This window comes from Felis catus, chromosome B3 (assembly GCF_018350175.1).
Source record: "Felis catus isolate Fca126 chromosome B3, F.catus_Fca126_mat1.0, whole genome shotgun sequence".
Classification (NCBI taxonomy): domain Eukaryota; kingdom Metazoa; phylum Chordata; class Mammalia; order Carnivora; family Felidae; genus Felis; species Felis catus.
The window spans coordinates 119,720,682-119,730,323 of NC_058373.1; positions in this window are offsets into that span (position 1 = coordinate 119,720,682).

The following is a 9,642-nucleotide window of genomic DNA, read 5'->3' on the forward strand; positions in this document are numbered from 1 at the left end:
CTCTCTCCCTCCTTCTCGCTCTCTTTCCCTCTCTCCCCCCCTATTTAGTTTCCCAAAGTTACCTTCTTATTTTAAGGAGCTTTGCTGAGAAATGTTAGCAATTGCTTCATTTATATTTCTGTTCTTTTCATGGCATGGGATATATATTGTATAGGTATATTTCTTTACAGTTTTATCACATGGGTGGGTTTGTGTGTCCACCCCCATCTTCCTCCCACCCCCATCTCTGATCCTTGGCAGCCTTTAATCTGTTCTCCATTTTTGTAATTGTATCATTTAAAGAATGTTATGTAAATGAAATTATATAAGATGTAACCTTTTGGGATTGGATTTGTGGCCTTGTTTTACTTGACGTAATTCTTTTGGCATTCATTCCAGTTATGATGTGTATCAGTAGTTTGTTCCTTTTTATTGCTTAGTAGCGTTCCATCCCTTTTCCCTTTTACAGCTGCAGAATATCGTATGTCTTTATCGTAATTTAATATACCAAGTTTTCGTTGATGGATATCCGTCCTGTCTTTGCTCTTATAAATTTTGAATTTCGTATATCATCATCACTCTGCCACTTCCTGTACTTGCCTGATTTCTAGCAATGAAGGAATACTACCAATGGCATCCTTTACATAGACATCTTCAGAGAGTGACAGGTGCTTGAGAGCCAGCACAGCATAATGGTGACCTGTCAAGAGAAATGACAATAATGAAATGACAAAAACAGACCTTGTTTCCTGGAAAGCCCTGCATGATAGGATTCTGACAAAGCAAAGAATCATGATGCATCTTAGAAGGCCAGAGACTCTGATGATTCCCTGGGCCACACATAACTGAGAGTTAAATCCTTATGCCTCTCTCCTCTGTACCTCTGGATATTTATGCTTTTCAGTGACTGATCTGATTCACTTCTTAGGCCCCAATGCTTTCACATTAGACCCTAGTCAACGAGCATTCCCATGGCTGGGGCTGAGCTGCAGTTAGGCACAGCCCTCTGCCCGCCAGCAGGACCTTGCATTTGTGATCCTATGAAGAGTTTGTAGATTTAATGGTTTATTATAGAAGAAAGGACTTGACTTTGAGTCTTCTACTTAAGAAGCTTAAACTGCCTACCAAATACTCACATTCTTGTTTTTGACAACGTTAAGCTAGATTACAGATCCCTCTTCTGTATTTCAAGAATTGAAATAATCTCTTCCACCATAACTTGAAATCCCCCTCACACCTATTACTTCTGACAGTGAATTCTAATTCTTGACTTAAGTATGTCTAATGTCTATTTCTTTTACAGCATCTAGCTAGCTTGGTGCATGGCTCATGTTTCTGTAGAGTGAACAGAGAGGCTATCTCCCGCGAGCATGGCAGTAGTCACACACTTACTCAGAGTCGGACAGGTAACTAAGGAGTGAGTCAGAGGGTGGAGACTGGCCAACTGGAGAACAAGGTAGGTCCAGTTACAGGGGAGGCAGCGCCTGCTTAGCCACAGCAGATTGTGGCCATCTAGGGACGTGGGCCATTGCCAGATTTTCTGGGTTTTCAAGAGAAGTGAAAAATCAGGGTTTTTATGTGAAATCGGCATTTGGGCACTAGGAACCTATTTTGGGTTCTGTTTAGTTCGGTAGGGGGTTTTTTGGCAAATGCTTTGGCCTGTGCAGTTCGCCTGCCATTTCAGACTTGAAGGCTGCCGGTTTGAAACTCTTGATGTTTAGAGAAGAGGTTGGAAAGACCTTAAGGTTCATTCCTGTCCAGTCCCTTCATTTTAGAGATGAAGTTTCTGAGGCCGAGAGAAGACCAATGACTTGGTCAAAGTCTTACAGTTACTTGATAGGGAAACAAGCCTAGAACTTGGGTTTCCTCATCCCTGACTCGGCACTTTCTTTTTTCCTTACTATGATACCTTCTTTTTGAGGGCCTTCATAAATGCTAAGGTGGTGAATGCTCCAGTATTGTGTGTGTTGTATGCACGTGCACATGTGCGTGTTTTCTAAATTCTGTGGACCTGAAAGTGCATTCTGATGTAAACATATCTATCAGGAACAATACAATTCAGTTGGTTACCTCTAAAATCATCTTCCTTGCACTCTCACAGGTATACCTATACACTTGGAGTCTCATTTATTATTTGTTAGATTGTTTAATGTTTTTAATCACAGAAGCTTAAAATTTTGACAAGTATTGAATTAATTATTATGTAAGAACAGAGTAGAGGAAATCATGTTTTGCTGTTCAGATGGCTCCTAGAAGTAATTTTGTGTTCTATAATTTGTGATTTCTTATGTAATATAACTAACCTGTTTGTTCCAGCTCCAGTGACAAGCATCGTAACCTACTTCACTTGGAAGTTCCCTATTACCCATCTTACTAAGGACAAACTCAGCAGCTTGGCAATTAAGTCTGTCAGTAACATGATCCCAACTACTTCTCCAGCTTCTTCTTCCACCCTTCTTACCACATGCACACTACACTGTAGGCGCTGTCCCTAAAATTTCCTGTTTCCTTTAGAAATTGTATCTTAAGGCCCGGCTCACATGCTACCCTCTACCTGAAGCTGTGTTCTTCCTGATCTTCCTGTTTTGCTCCCTCCTTCCAGCTCTCACAGGGTTTTGTTTGATTTGTCCTATGATCTCTCTCTCTCTCTCTCTCGCTCTCTTTTGCATGTAGCTTTGGTATATTTAATTTTTTTAAGCAGAATTAACATACAGTGTTAATATTAGTTTCAGGTGGGTAATATAATGATTCAACAGCTCACCACAATTAGTGTGATCACCATCTGTCACTAAACAGTGTTATTACTGTCTTATTGTTGATGAGGATGCTAATTGATGGAGCCACTGTGGAAAACAGGGAAGTTCCTCAAAAAATTAAAATAGAATTATCCTATGGCCCGGTAACTCTACTACTGGGTATTTACCCAAAGAAAATGGAAAAATAGATGCACCCCTGTGTTTATTGCAACATTATTTACAATAGCCAAGATACAGAAGCAATCTAGGTATCCATCCGTAGGTCTATGGTCTCCTCTCAATTTATCTTTCTAGTAGAGTAACTTATATGCCTGTCTGTTCTTTCTTCCCCATCCCATTCTTCCCATTCCCATATGCAAGCTCCTAGAGGGCAAGATCTATATTTTGCTCCGCTTCCATCCTTGTAACACCTAATATGCAATATCTGTCATGTGTAGTTGGTGCTCAACAAGCATATTTAGAGTTGATGTGATTAAATTTAAATATAAATTCATATGTATAATTCACAGAACTCTAATTCTTGAGTTTGCTTTTTCACTGCCTCTGTACCTTCCAGTTAGTGGTATATCCATAAGTATTCTATAAACCAGGCATTAAAATTCAAATACCTGCTATGGACAGGAAGATAAGTGAGAATTGGCTAATGGTTTCATAATGGCATGTTCTGTTCTTTTGTCAGGAACATACACGTTTGGTTCTTTCGTCAGGAACATACTTTGTTTACAAACTAGACATGTAGGAATATTCTTCATTCTCATGGAAAAATGTCCTCTTTCTAATTTTTCTTGAAACATTTTTCGCTGTGTATCTTTAGTTTTCCCACATTTAGTAGATGTATAAGTACAAGTGCTCATTTTCTTTATTGTGTGAAAAACAACAATGGAAGCAGAATGATAATGGTACCTGACTCTCAGCCTGGGGAGGCAGTAGGGCATGGCAGGGACTGGGATGATGCAGGGTACTTGCCCTATCTCAGTGAGACAGTTCTTCTCCAGCCATGGTTGCCATGAAGCAAGGTAGACCAAATGTTACCAGATGAAGATAAAGTTGAAAGCTGGATTTTTATGTGATGTAGCCTTTTCAAAATACTATGGAGACCACATATTACCAACAGGCCATCATTTTGGGACTTCTGACATACACCATAAAAGATGTCTGAAAGACAATTACTGTAAAGAAGATGTCCATAGGAGAAGAAACATCAGGTTTGCTACATACCTAGTATGTAAATATTTTGACCAGTACCTTGTAACTGATATTTTGGAACGAGCAATTCTGTTTCATTGAGGCAGATAGCAATACGTACATATACATAATACACTGATGCTGAATTTGCAGTAGGTTATTTTTTGTCCACTGCTTGCTGTTACATGGATGCATGTATTTTGCCTCCCCCTTGGGCACATCCTTTCTGTGCCTCCATTTATCAAGATGGTAGGTAAGCACCTTGTGTGTGCACAATTAAATAGTGTGCACACACCTATCCCAGAGAAAGAAGACAGCAAGAATTCCCTTTGGTTAAGTGGAGCAGCTGAGCAGCCATACTCAGATGTGAATTTAACCAGAATGTTCTGCTCACAACTCTCCATTGCTTCCTACTATTTCTACTGGGGAAAGAGGATGAATGTCATTAAAGCTTCTTTGTTGGCACCTGTCAGTGTCAAGGTGGGTATACTTTTGCTATGTTTGATTTCTTAAAGTATGTTTTTGGGCATTATCTTTTTCAAACCCATTTCAGCCATAAAGTACGAATTCGTTCATTCTTATCATTTAAAGAAATTAAAATACTACAGATAATACTAGAACCCCTATTGAGCAACAAACCTTTTGGAGGTAATTAGTGTTATCATTTTGGAGTGTGGCTTTCCAAACCTTTTTCTGTGCATTTATACACATATATATGTACCTATAAGGATATAGTTTTATTGTTTTTTTTTACATGAGTGATATTCTTGACATGTTGTCTGCAGACCTTTATGTCTGTGTATACATATATACACACACATACATATATATAAATATACATGTGTGTATGGGTATATTCCATAATATCTGTATAACATAGATTATTTCTCTTATTTGTGACAGTTTTTCACTGTCATGACAATGTTGCCTTGAACATTCTTGTACATGCCGTTTTGGGACATAGTTTGAAATTTTCCAGGAAAAATACAGAAGAATTTAATTATTAGGCCATAGGGAAACAATTCTTCCTTTTATGTCCTCCTAATAATTTTCTGTATATGTGTTTTAGAAAGAGTCCTAACTAATGGCTGGGATATCAAAAGAAGTTCTTTTCTTGGTATTTTAAAACCCAGGTTTTTATGCTGCTCTCATTTGAATTCAGTCTTTTGAATAAATTTAGAATTGATAAGGATAAGCAAAATAAGTTCAAAGTAGTAGACATACATAGATCAAAACCATTAAGCTTTTGGGAATAGGTGCTGTTTCAGTGGTGGGGAAATTGTCATTTGAGAAGATTATCTCTCTTAATCATGAAGTTCTTTTTTCCAACTCTTTCTCTTCTTCCTTTGGAATTATGACAACTGGATTCACAGGTGCTATGAAAATATCTTCTCACATTACACATCTTGTTTAATACTAGTTTGAAAAATCCTGGAAAATAACAGGTTTTGATACTGTACCCTTGCTTTAAAAAAAAAGTATTGGTTTGGTGAAATCTGGAATACCCACTTCTCATGAGAGTGTCTAGTTCATTTTTTAGGTATGAAAACTTTTACTAAAAGGACATTCTCTACATGAATAACTAATATCAGAAATGAAAGGGAGGGGCCATCACTAAAGAGCCCATAGACTTCAGACATTAAAAGAGTAACAAAGAAATACTGTGAACAACTCTTTGCCCACAGATCTGATAACCTAGATGAAACAGACCAGTTGCTTAGAAGACACAATCTTGCAAAACTCAAAAAAAGCAAAAATAGACAATTTGAATAAGCCTGTATCTGTTAAGGAAATAAAATCAATAATTATTAACCTTCAAAAACAAAAAGCACCAGACCTAGATGGGTTCACTGTATCCCAGGATACAGGAAGAAATTATACCAATTCTCTATGATCTCTTTCAGAAGATAGAAGCAAAGGGAATACTCCCTAGCTCATACTATGAGGCCAGCATTATCCTGACATCAAAACCAAAGACATAACAAGAAAAGAAAACTGCAGGCTACAGATTTCTCATGAATATCTATGTAAAATTCCCTAACAAAATATTAGCAAATTGAATCCAACAATGTATAAAAAGAATTAGGCACCATGGCCAAGTGGGAGGGTATGCAACATTCAAAAATTAGTTAATGTTGTCCTGCACATCAACAGGCTAAAGGAAAAAAAAAAAAAAAAACCACATCATATAAACAGATGTGGAAGAAGCATTTGACAAAATCTAATACTCATTCATGATAAAAACCCTCAGTAAACTAGGAATAGAGGGAAACTTCCTTAACTGGATAAAGTGTAACTACAAAAAGCCTACAGCTAACATATTTCATCATGTTTAATGTTCCTACTAAGATCAGGAACAGGCAAAGATGTCCCTTCTCACCATTGCTTTTGAAAATTGTATTGGAAATCCTGGATAATGCAATAAGACAAGTAAAGGAAAGAAAAGATACACAGATTGGGTCAGAAGAAATAAAACTGTCTTTGTTTGCAGAAGACAGTACTGTTTATATAGAAAATCCAAAAGAAACTCCTGGAGCTAATAAGTATAGCAGGGTTGCAGGATACAGGGTTAATATATAAAAGTCAATTGCTTTCCTATGCACCAGCAGTAAACAAGTGGAACTTAAAAACAATATCATTTATATTACCACCCCTAAAAATAAAATACGTAAGTATAAATCTAACAAAATGTGTGCAAGATCCATACGAAGAAAACTATGGAACTGTGATGAAAGAAAGAACTACATAAATGCAGAGATAGTCCATGTTCATGGATAGGAAGAGCCAATATTATCAAGATGTCAATTCTTCCCAAATTGATCTATAGATTCAATGCAATCCAAATCAAAATCTCAGCAAGTTTTTTTGTGGATATTGACAAACTGATTCTAAAGTTTATATGGAGAAGCAAGAGACCCAAGATAGCCAACACAGTACTGAAGAAGAACAAAATCGAAGAACTGATATTACCTGACTTCATGACTTACTTACAGAGCTACAATACTCAAGACAAAATAGACAACAGGCAGAAATAAATGGAACATAAATGAGATCCCAAAATAGACCCACATAAATATAATTAGCTGATCTTTGACGAAGGAGGAAAGGCAATACAGTGGAGCAAAGATGGTATTTTCAACAAATGGTGTCAGAACACCTGGACATCGATATGCAAATAAGTTGAATCTAGATACAGACCTTACACCCTTTACAAAAATTAACTCAAAATGGGTCATAGAACTAAATGTAAAACATAAAACTATAAAACTCTTAGAAGATAACATAGGAGGGGTGCCTGGGTGGCTTAGTCAGCTAAGTGTCTGACTTTAGCTCAGGTCACGATCTCATGGTTCATGGGTTTGAGCCCCATCAGGCTCTGTGCAGATAGCTCAGAGCTACTTCAGATTCTGTATCTCCCTCTCTCTCCGCCCCTCCCATGCTCACACTATCTCTTTCAGATAAACATTTTTTAAAAAAGGAGAAAAAAGTAGAAGAAAGAAGGAGGAGGAGAAGGAGGAAGGAGTGAGGAAGCAAGAAGAAGAAGAAGAAAGGAGGAGGAGGAGAAGGAGGAAGGAAGGAGAAGGAGAAGAAGAAAACATAGGAGTAAACCTAAATGACTTTGAGTTTGGCGATGACTTTTTAGATCACCAGAGACACAACCCATGAAAGAAAGAATTGATAAGTTGGACTTCATTCAAATTAAATTTTCTGCTCTATGAGCGACACTGCCAAGAAAATTAAAAGGCATGCCACAGACTGGGAGAAAATATGTGCAAAATGCATATCTGATAAAAGACTATTCTCCAAAATACTCAAAGAACTCTTAAAATTCAAGAATAAGAAAACAGCCAATTTAAAATTGGGCCAAAGACTTTACCAGGTAGGTCACCAAAAAGATATACAGTTGGAAAATAAGCATATGAAAAGATGCTTCATATCATATGTCATCAGGGCAATGCAAATGAAAACAACAGTTTATCCTCACATACCGTTAGAATGGCCAAAATCTAGATCACTGACACCACCAAATGCTGATGAGGATGTGGAGCAACAGGAACTCTTCTTTGTTGCTGGTGAGAATGCAGCATGATGCAGCCACTTTGGAAACCAGTTTGGCACTTTCTTAGAAAAGTAAACATACTCTTACCATATAACTCAGCAGTCATGCTCCTTGGTATTTACTCAAAGGACTCAAATACTATGGCCAATAATAATCTGAGCATGGATATTTATAGTAGCTCTATTCATAATTGCCAAAATTTGGAAGTAATCAAGATGCCTTTCAGTAGGTGAATGGATAAATAAACTGTGGTACATCCAAACAATGGAATATTATTCAACACTAAAAAGAAATGAGCTGTGAAGCCATCAAAAGTCATGGAGGAAACATAAATGCATATTAATAAATGAAAGAAGAATCATATACTACACACTATGTAATTCCAACTATATGATGTTCTGGAAAAGGTAACAATGTGAGGACAGTAGAGATTAATGGTTGCTAGGGTTTAGTGAGCAGAGAGGTTTTCCAGGACAATGAAACTATTCTGTATGATACTATAATGATGGATACATGTCATTTCCACCTGTCAAAACTCATAGAATGCACAACGCCAAGGATGAAACCTAATGAACACTATGGATTTTAAGTGATGCTGATGTGTCAATGTAGTTTTATCAGTTTGTAACAAATGTACCACTCTGATGGGGATGTTAATAATGAGGGGGCCTGTGCTTTTATGAAGGCAAGTAATTTTATGGGAAATCTGTGTATCTTCTGCTCAATTTTGCTATGAGCCCAATATGGCTAAGTCGGTTTTTAAAAAACCAAAAAAAAAAAAAAAAAGTACTTCGGGGAGGTTTTATTTTTCATAAGAGTCTTCTGCTTTCATTACATGTGAATCTGAGTGTGTCAGTAAGGCCTCTACAGGATTTGAAAGGCATTCCTAAAAGTTTATTGTCAGGGAAGCATGCTGACATTGGAGGCCTTGAACCAAGAATTGGTAAGGTTCTGGTTGAATAATTGTGTAGATTCCATAAGGATAGGATTACTCTTTATGTGTGCATGTTTGGAAGAATTACAAAATACGAATAGTGCTCCATGTGAAGAGTCATATGCTAGAGCAGTTAGTTATAAAACTTGACATGTAAGAATTACCTGGGGATCTGTTAAAACTCCAAAGGCTCAAGCTATATACACCTCATAACAATTAGAGTCTAGAGGTGGGACTGGGGCACCAGTAATTTTTTTAAATTTTTTAAAGTTTATTTTTTTAGTAGTCTCTACACCCAGTGTGGGACTTTGAAATCACAATCCCGAGATCAAGAGTTAGATGTTCTTCCAACTGAGCCAGCCAAGCACCCCAGCACTGGTCATTTTTAAAGCCCACCAGGGAGTTTCAGTGTGCAGCAAAGTTTGAGAACCAGAGTTCTAAAGGAAGTGTTTAATTTTATTCCAACTCCATATGAAGATAAGTTCATTAATAATAATTCCCAGAGGCCCTGGTCTGTTAGTACTTTGCAGGTGTGGAAGATGTTGGAGGTGTTGGAAGGATACTTGTTAATAATAATTTTTTAATTTTTATTTTGAGAGAGAGTGCACAAGTAAATGCATATATGAGCGGGGGAGGGACAGAGAGAGAAAGAGAGAGAGAATCCCAAGCAGGCTCCATGTTGTCAGTGCAATGCCCAACTTGGGGCTCAATCCCATGAACTGTTAGAT